The sequence below is a fragment of the Haemaphysalis longicornis genome, unplaced genomic scaffold (assembly GCF_048455015.1).
Source record: "Haemaphysalis longicornis isolate Haplotype H1 unplaced genomic scaffold, Haemaphysalis longicornis Haplotype H1 scaffold_8, whole genome shotgun sequence".
NCBI classification, from domain to species: Eukaryota; Metazoa; Arthropoda; class Arachnida; order Ixodida; family Ixodidae; genus Haemaphysalis; species Haemaphysalis longicornis.
In genome coordinates, this window is record NW_027526445.1 from 46,057,837 (window position 1) to 46,067,522 (window position 9,686).

The 9,686-nt window shown below is 45.0% G+C and overlaps 1 long non-coding RNA gene across 1 annotated transcript; it reads left to right on the forward strand.

Moving 5' to 3' along the window:
- Positions 1-3,685: 3,685 nt before the first annotated feature.
- On the forward strand, positions 3,686-9,039 carry LOC144149389 (uncharacterized). Its single transcript, XR_013318293.1, has 3 exons — positions 3,686-3,951; positions 5,571-5,840; positions 8,689-9,039. It is a non-coding gene; the product is annotated as an uncharacterized LOC144149389 (long non-coding RNA).
- Positions 9,040-9,686: the final 647 nt, after the last annotated feature.

Consider the following 9,686-nt stretch of genomic DNA (forward strand, 5'->3'; position numbering starts at 1 on the left):
TTTTTAGTGCCTATTATAGGCACCTAAAACCGTATTTTTCGTGCCTGAAGTTCCGGTCTCTATTAATTACATTCTATGTGTCATCAGCAAGTGAAATATCTCGTTCACGAGTATATTACAGCACGATTCATAACCACCCTAGAGAGTAATAGAGAACTAATACCAACGTTAGGTACATCCTATTGTTGAACGGCAAAGCTACTGATTGTGTCAGCATCAAGCATAATAATGGGGCATGCAAAAAACATTACTGTAATTAAACTAGTTAGCAATTTTCATACAACAGAGCATATCGGACTACTTTTAAACTTTTCAAAATGTTGGTAAAGAAAGTCAGATAAATATTTTTAATGCCGTAGGTGTTTTCTTTCTTTTTCTTTCAACTTGTGATGCTGCTTAGCCCGTGCTTGAGGCCTGTCGCACCCCCCAAAAGAGATAGAAAAAAAACGCCGTTCCTCAAACGCTGGCTCACGGATTTTAGTTCCAATCGCTACTCTCAAATGTCGATATGTTCGCTGTAAGCGATAGCGCACACTAAACTTTTTAACACCCTTTAAGGTGCTAAAAGGGTGCACTCAACATTTTGCACCCTTTTTGCACCTTTTAGGGACCAAAACATTGCTCCGGCACCCAATCATGAGGGTGCCACAAATTAAGGGGTGTAAATCTTAACATTTTTACACCCTTTAAGGTGCTAGAAGGGTGTACTGAACATTTTGCACCCTTTTTGCACCTTTCAAGCGCCCAAATATTGCTCGGGCACCCCACCTCGAGGGTGCCAAAATTCAGGGGTGTAATCAACAGTTTCAAAGGGTGCTATAACCGTTAAAGGGGTGCTAAGAAGTATTTCTTCTCGATTGGGGTGTTACCACGGCACCCTGTCGTTAGGGTGCCTAAAAGAACGGTGTGTGAATGCAAGCATGCAAAATTGCACAAAAACAGGCTGAATGTTTAAACCGCACATTGCACTATTTCACCTCCCGGTGAGAGGTTTAAATATGAACTCTCCACATAGACCAGGGGAAATGCTCTAAAATTGCTGTTCGTAAATTGAACAAAACGTGCTGAATGCTTAAACTCCACTCTGCACTAATCTACTTCTTTGAGTGTATCACAAGGTTCGTTTCGATGTCTGGGTGCACGGGAAGGGAAGGCTACAAAATGCCTCTTGTAGTCCTATAAATAAAACTTTTACGCAAGGCATCCGTGTCCTCAACGAAATCGAATTTACCTGTTCCCGTATTATTATGCCCCGGGAAAAAAGTCCAACAAGACTTTCTTGTTGGGCTCACAGCACGCCTGTGGGGCTAATACGAAGTTCTGTCGGCACTCTATCGTTCCAATAGCCTAGTCTTCCAACAGGGAGTTTAACCTTGATGGCGTTTGTGGGGCCAATAAGAAGCTCTGTCGGCACTCTATCGTCCCAACAGCGTAGTCTTCCAACAGGGAGTTTAACCGTGATGGCGTTTACCGGCTCGCCAACACGATCAGTGAACGCCAACAGACGCCTTGTTCGTAATCAGCGGCGCGAGCGCGCCATCAGACAGAACTGACAGACGCCCTGAAGGTAATTTTTAGGGCCTAAACAGCAGCGTCTATGTCTGGCATAGACGCTAGACGTCAACGTTTGTGTTCTGAATTTTCCCTTCAATAAGTAACAGTCAGACGGACGATAACATTACGATGTGAAGATATGCTTTGGCTCATACCACGGCAAGCACAATCGTTTGTGGCTGCAGCCTCGGTTGCTCTTCGTCCACAACAAACTGAATCGGCTGTACAGCTTTCTTCGAGGGCGTGTATGCAGGGGTTTTATCTTCCTTTTTTGCGCAGGCCGACGGGGGCGGTCGTGTAAAATCATTTTCGCTCGTCGCTGCCGTAGGGTTGCCACCTTCCCGGTTTTGGACCGGCCCGACCGGTTTTTTAAACAGCGGGCCGGTTGCCGGTCCATATCTAAAACCAGCCGTCATCAGCCAGTTTTTTGGCTTTTGTGCCGTCATTATGTCCGTTTTGGCGTTTTATAAGCGTCAGTTGAACAACTAAGACGATAAATACGTGTCGACAAGCTGCGCAAAGACACGGGAGCAGAGAAAATACGCGGGCGAGCGCGCTGCCTCTGTTGGAGGGGGACCCGCCGCGGTGGCTCAGTGGCTAAGGCGTTGCGCTGCTGAGCACGAGGTCGCGGGTTCGATTCCCGGCCGCGGCGGCCGCTTTTCTGGTGGAGGCGAAAAGGAAAAACGCCCGTGTGTACGAGATTTCGGCGCACGTTAAAGATCCCCAGGTGGTCAAAATTAATCCGGAGCCCTCCACTACGGCGCGCCTCATCGCCTGCGTTGCGTCGGCGCGTTAAACTCTACAATCATCATCATCATCATCATCAGATGGAGGGGGACCTAAGGGAAGAACAAAATAACGAAATTCTACCGCCGCGGTCAGCAATTGCGGTTACTTTTCAGTGAAGCACATGCAGAGCGATTAACCAAGCTCTCAATCACTTTCAGTACAAACGTTATGTTGATTTGTCTCTAAGAAAACACTACAATAAATGGCACTGCATGTTAAACAACATGTCTTTTTTCAACACATATCCCCCCTCCCCCCCCTCCCCCCCCCGGAAGGCCCGTTTTTTTTTTCGGGGAAAGGTTGTAACCATACGCTGCGGTTCTGCCTACCTCCTTGCTGTACCTATTACGTCGCCCGCCACCGCAAATCCCCACTTGTTACAAACTCAGAGGTTTTCGCACTGTTAGCAGTCGTTTTACACGATGGGTTTGATGCGCCTGACATGCCAGGAGTGACATCGCTTGTAGTATTAGAGCGACGTTGCTTGTCTGCAAGACGGTGCCGGTCAAACAAGCGTTATCAACGCCATAATTCTAACGGCACATTCCATTTATTTCGTGGTACCGTGGCCTGCGCAGAAAAGGTCGGGTTGACTGCGATAGCTTTTCTTGAGTCAAATAATGGAGCTTTGGCTCAATCGCTTGCAGCGCTAGCAATGCGGCCTCGTCTTCAAGACCGGTGCGTGAGAAACAAGCGTTAAGACAGCCAGAATTTCAAAAATGCAGCATAAACTAGACACAAGCGACAATATTCGTTGACAACTTACGTAAGTATAGAGTTGTTTTAGGCGCCTCGAACACCGCCCGCCGAGATAGCTGATTGTTGGGGAAAAAAAAGGTAGCTGATTGTTAACGCGTCCGTTTACTGTTTTGTAGGTGAATGGTTCGATTCCTCGTCGAACGTGTTTTTTTTTTAGGTGAGGGTTTCATTAGCTCATTTTTTTACGACCAGGGTAAGCGCCTGTTCCTTGCTTTCTATCACGCCGACATTTACCACCCTCTTTCTGAACCCAAAGTAGCTCGTTTTCTCGCACGTTCTCTCTTGAGAAGCCCGCCGTGAAAACAAAACCAAAACAAACGTCAAACCTCTTTACAATATCAGTATATATGTCAATTACTTTATATGTATTCACTTTTTGTGTTTAAAAACCTTAAATTGAAGTTATAAACACAATTCAGACTTTGAAAGCAGAAAGATAATTACAACATTACAGTACTAACACAATTTTCGTCAAACATAGAGGTGCTGCATTTGAAGTCTGGCAACTATCTCTCACTTCCGATACAAAGGGGCAGCCACCAAGCCATCATCATCATCATTTGTGTGTTTTTTCATGGCGTTTTGTGCCGAGTGGTTGGTGGCGTGATTTAATCTGTTTTATCTATTTCAAGCTTAAATCATAGTTATAGAATCTTTATGGGTGATGTCTACCCTTCCAACCTACGCGAGTGTTGAACATGGGGACCCCGGAAGAACGATCATCGCCGGATAAAATACTGCGCGTCAAAAGTGGATCACATTGCATCAGAACAAAGCGTGTTCGTGTGTCCGCGAGATGAAGACGACAGTGAAGGAGAATTGTACGTTGGAAACATCGTTTTTGCTCGGGTAAGTACGCATTTTTATTATTCTGTATTTGGTTGGAACGAGTTCTGGTGTTTATGGGTCAGTAATTCGCTAGACCCCCATCTCGTTTGCTCTGAGAGCCTACGTGAGTTAGTATACTTGTTTGGCGCCCAGTCCACCGTTTCCGCAGAAGTCAGCATCAATTTACGCTGAAGCTAGACCTTGGCTACGATGCTCGCGCTATGGTACACGGCTACTAATAATTTCACATCACGCAAGACTCTTTAACACCGGGGCGTTTGTTTATGTGTCTCTCAAACAGTGCCTTTGCGGTTGCAGATCGCAGTCGCAATTTCGCGTGAGTGGCACAACGCTGTGATTAGTCCTCCCTCGTGAATACCCGCGGTATACCAAGAAATAACATGAACAGGAGGTTCCCTGGAAGTGCATGTGAAAAAGCGTACACTTGATTCCATGGCTGGCGTCTCGTAGGTGTTGTGAAATCTCCCCCCCCCCCCCCCTACACGAATTCCGTGCAGTGCGCTTCGCAGCTATTGCGCTCGCGAGACCGGCGACCGTACGCCTCGCGGTCTTCGGGCCGCGATATGTGTGCTGTTCTCGTGAAGCTCGACAACAGCGTCGTGAAATTGCCGTACTCGCTCGCCAACGCGCCCCGACAGCGTACGCGTCGACCGGGTGCTGACGGAGTTGTGCTGGAAGAAAAGCAGGCAAGAGATGAGGGCGCACGAGGTGTAGTTAAACATGAGAATTTACAAAGGGCAAGGTGGAGAAAATAGTATGCAAGGGCCGGAAACGGTGAGAGAGTTCGGGCCGCGTTAAACAGATGAGAATTTACAAAGTGCAAGGGGGAGAAAATAGTATGCTAGGGCAGGAAACGGTGAGAGAGTTCGGGCCGCGCGCCAGCGAGCGAGTGCGGTAATTTACGTTGCCGAGCTTCACAAGTCCGGCACGAATATGACGACGCCCGTCTGAGAGTTCATAGAGGTATAGAATTCACATACGTGCAAATTGAAGGTGAAATGCGCGCATGTGGCCTCGCAGGGAGTTAGCATAGTCTCGGGGTAGTGGGGGAGATTTCACAACGCCTACGAGGCGCCTGCCGATTCCGTCAGAGTAGCTTTCGGGAAGTCTGGGGCTTGATATCAGAGGCATATGTATTGTTTAAATTAGTGCAGAAAATTGAGCCAATTCGCAAGTTCTCATTTTCGCAAAACCGCAGGCCATACAGAGACTAACAAGAAAGCTGTAGGCACTCACTCAACTCGATTTATATTGGAGAATTGAACGTGCAGATACAAGTCAGACATTGAAATGGAGGAGCCTCAACTATCACACACCAGTTCCGATTGAAAGCAAGGGATACAGATGAGCTGCCAGCATGCGTTCCATGCAAATTAGCTCAGTAGCTAGCTTTGCATATATCATGCATACCCCACTCACAGTACCTGCGGATCTAATAAATACATTCTTACTGTGACCGAAATTTCACTTGGGGTGTTCCGGGAATGTTCTTATTAGTGCCTTGGAGGTTACTGTCTTTAAACGATTAAAAATCTACTTGATGTAAGCATTCGTGCTTTGTGTGTGCTCTTCTTGTATTTCAACAAGTGTCAGCACACTCACAGATTATGCACCTGCAGGTGCTGCTGCTGGCTGTCCTGGGTCAGCTTCCTTCCAGTCCAGTTTCAAAGGCTTTGCCAGGGCCTCCCTTGGCCAACCGACACTGCACCTGCTGTACCCAAGTACTGCCTGGCCTTTCGTTGGTGCTCCGTACGCTTTGCCGCCAGGAATGGTCATTCATCCATCATCTGGCCGCTTGGACCACCCGTTCAGAAGTCAGCGCATTTGCTCGACACATCGGTCCAAGCACTGCTGCCATATCGGTGCACCCACCGATTATGTACTTTCAGGTTAGTTATTGCATGTTGTGGAACCTGCCATGATGTATACCTGTTAGCAGTGCTGTGGCCTCTGATTATTTGAAACATTTTCATGAAGCAGTGCTGTGCGTATGGAGCGTGTCATTGCTTAGCAGAGATATTGAAGAGAATCTGGGGCCGACGACTAAAGGGCAAGAAGAGAAATTGAACTGACTTTGAAGCAAGTATTCGTATGTAATCAAGCCAAGCAAACATTTAGGATCTTTCGATATGGTTTTAAACTTGCAATACAAACTGGTCTACTTCAGATCATACTGGTATAAATCATACTATACCGAAAAGTACATCCCGCAGTCTGTAGAATTCTGACAGCGCTTTTTTCGCAGTCTCTCATGACAGGCACTAATCTCAATGGTTGGAAGATAGTCGAGGTAGCACCAATCTTTAAATCAGGAGACGGTACTTCACCATTAAATTTCCCTAACAAGCACCATATGCAAGGTCGGGAAACATTTCATCCACTCTCAGGTCGCTAATTATTTATAAAATCACGATATCACATTTGAGTATCACCATGGTTTTCACAAGGGTTACTTGAGAAACACAACTTTCAGGATTTGTTCACGATCTACATTGATCCATTGACGCAGGCTTACAAACTGCGGTAGTTTTTCTCGATTTTTCTAAAGCATTCAATCGCATTGCACACCACAGACTACTTCTCAAACTTCACCCTAATGTCCTCACTTGAGCAAAAGATTTTCATGCTTCTCAAATGCAGTTTACTTCTAATAACTATATACTTCTTTTGCTCGTGCCACTTTGTTGTCCCCCCAGGGAGGTTGCTTGGTCTATCTTCCATGTTGCATATCCTCCCATGTAGGTCTATTTGCAGATGATGTTGTAATTACAATTTCTTTCAACTACTACCGTCAATGCTTTCAATCTGATCTTAACACAATTAATTCCTGGTGCTGCAAATGGCTAATGTCGCTTATCTCTAAAACAAAGTGCATGACTTTAACGGTGGCAAGTCTCGGATTGTAAATACTTACTTCATTAACAACAGCCTGATTACCTCTTGAGACAAAGGTGATTTGGTAGGCCGGTAGGGGAGGGGTTTGCATGGTGGATTTCAAAAGGTACATCGATTGGGAAAATAAGACGTGTGATTAATATTTTCATTTGCACTCCAAAACTCGCTTTATTTCATATGTTTAACCCACTGCAGTGGCTAGGGTGGTGTGCTGTGGAGGCGAATATCGGTTAGATACCGCTTGGTGTGGCCGCTTTTCAGATGGAGGCAACACGTAAAGACGCCCGTGTTTTGAGATTTTGATGCGCACAAAAATACCCAGGTGATCAAAATTAATGCGAAGCCTTCCCCTACAGTGCTCCCCATATCCCAAGTGTAGCTTTGGCGTGTTAAACCACCGTTTTTTTCATGTTTTTGGTATATTACCAGCTGCTGTAGCAGGTGCAACTTAAAGGTAAAATTACACATAATGTTTCCAAGAGCTAAATATAAAGGCCATATTGAAGTGCGTTTATGGGTCTATCTCATAGCAGTAGTGAAAGGTTATATACTCAGGTGAAGGTTAAGAACGGCAATGGCTCATGTGGTGTAGTCCAGTGTTTGACGGAATGCCGTGTAGGCAGGTAAAAGCATTATTGCAGTGATGAAACGTAGATCACTGACCAAGTCAAGAAAGCCATTTAACGGTTTGTTGCTTGTTCACGGTGAGCATGTGTCGTGGAAAACGAAGCTATATATTGGGCATTACGCGGCGCAATGAGTTTGCATAGATATGGTGCAGATTGCCATCCATTATGTTGATAATGTTGGGCGTCGTCTGAACGATGAGGGACTCGAGCAGTAATCGAGAAGATAGATTGCACTCAGTTGTCAGTAATTTTGTCTTGTTCCAGTCGACCACGTGTCCCGTCCTCTCACGGTGCTCTGCCAGTGGACTTGTTTTTGCATGGCCCTTGTTCACTTCGTTCCAGTGCTGCATTAATCTGTGCAGATTGCCCGTTTCGGCAATGTACACTGATTTGCATTCAGTGCATGGAATCTAATAAACAATACCCGGAAGATTGGAGCGTGAGAGGGGGTCTTTCACGCTGACAATGTCAGAACATAGCTTGCTAGTGGGCACATGCACGATGTATGCACTGCGTTTCTTGAAAATGTGTGCGAGAGTTTCACCGATGTGTGGGACGTAGGTAATTGCTGCACGTTTTGATGCAGTCCTTGTGGCTGCCTAAAGCATTATATTCAGAAAGAAGCGAAGAGGGCGACTAGCAGGAATCCGCATTGACATTAGCAGGCAGAAGCGTCTACAAGGCCCGTGTCAAAACGTGCTGCAATTCTCGTCCAACACATCAATCAAGCTTTTGCACGCATTTTCAAGAAACACATTGTGCACATCGTGCACGTGCCCACTAGCAAGCTATGTTCTGACACTGTCAGCGTGAAAGACCCCCTCTCATGCTTCAAGCTTCCAGGTGTTTATGTTTTGAACGAAAAAAGGGCCATTTAAAAGTGACACCTCCTTCCTTGCCGATTTCTGATGCCTGATTGTTCAGTTTGTGGGGATAAGTTTAGCAGATTGCTCACATGTGTAACCTGTATTTGTGCTTGAGCAGTCAAACGCTTATGTTAGCAGTGAAGTAGGTGAAAATTGTACTTTGATTGTAGTTGTGTGCAGATTACTTACATTGTGTTAATTCGTAGAAAAGCAAAATTGAGGTAACCCTGCTAACTGTTCCACATTGCAGCATTTTATTATGGAGTTCAGCTGCTTGTTAAAGGTGAAATAAACAGTGGTACAAAAAGAAGAGCATCTACTAAACAGAAATATCTTCACAATCGCAGGATGCCAACGGTCCGCCTACCAACTTGTGTCCTGCATCGTTGCTGCTGGCTGGAGCGGCTCATGGAACATTTTCCAGCTTCTCAAAGTTTGTGGTCAAGCGCTCCTCCAAGTGAAAGATGCCGCAGAGGGATCTTTTGTTTTAATGCCACAATTTCATGTGCTCAGCAGCTAATTTACTCGTAAGGCTTTTTAAATATTCATCACCCAAGAGGGCATGTTACCTTCGTCTTCGGTGGAATGTGTCTGCACTCGGGTTATTTGTGACAGAAACAAGTGAACCGCGTCGTGAGAGTCATTGAGGCCTTGTTGATTGTGCATGCTTCTGAAATGACATTTTCATTCGGCTGAATACTTTCCAATTATTACGATTTGTGAACAAATTATGTAAATTATGATAAAAGTCAGATTAGTTGTACTACAGTGCAGGAAGGAAATGCCAACATACGTTTTAAGCACCTCTGATATTTCAGATCGTTGGCTGGTGAGCAATAAAACAAAACTGAAATTTTTTTAAAGTAAAATCAAATATTCGTTGTCACCAGTGCATGACCATAGAAAAGCTATCTAGTCACCAAATTTAGAATTAGACACGAAATGCCAAGAAAAATAGGGAAATAAACTAGACAGCTCGCTACAATAAACCAATTCGTAAAATTCCTCAATGTCTATAAAGTGATGATTCAGGCGGGTTAGTTAAGGTGTCAGTGGGTTTACACACCCAACTTGCAGGGAAGCACATGAGCTCTCAATATTAACATGTTTTTAGTGAAGACCGTCTTCCTTCATTAAGCTGCTTTGCACATTGATGCCAGTCTGATAAATGTAGTCCTGAATTTTTGTTATGATCAATCTTTGTATGGGAACCATATATTTTTATATGATGTCGCTGTGTATTTCTGAAACTGTATCTAGTCACCAATTCCAATTTGTTGTGGTCAGGTTTTTTCGACTAATTCGTAGCTTTTTTAACAATTATGGTATATTTTGTGTGCCTAAA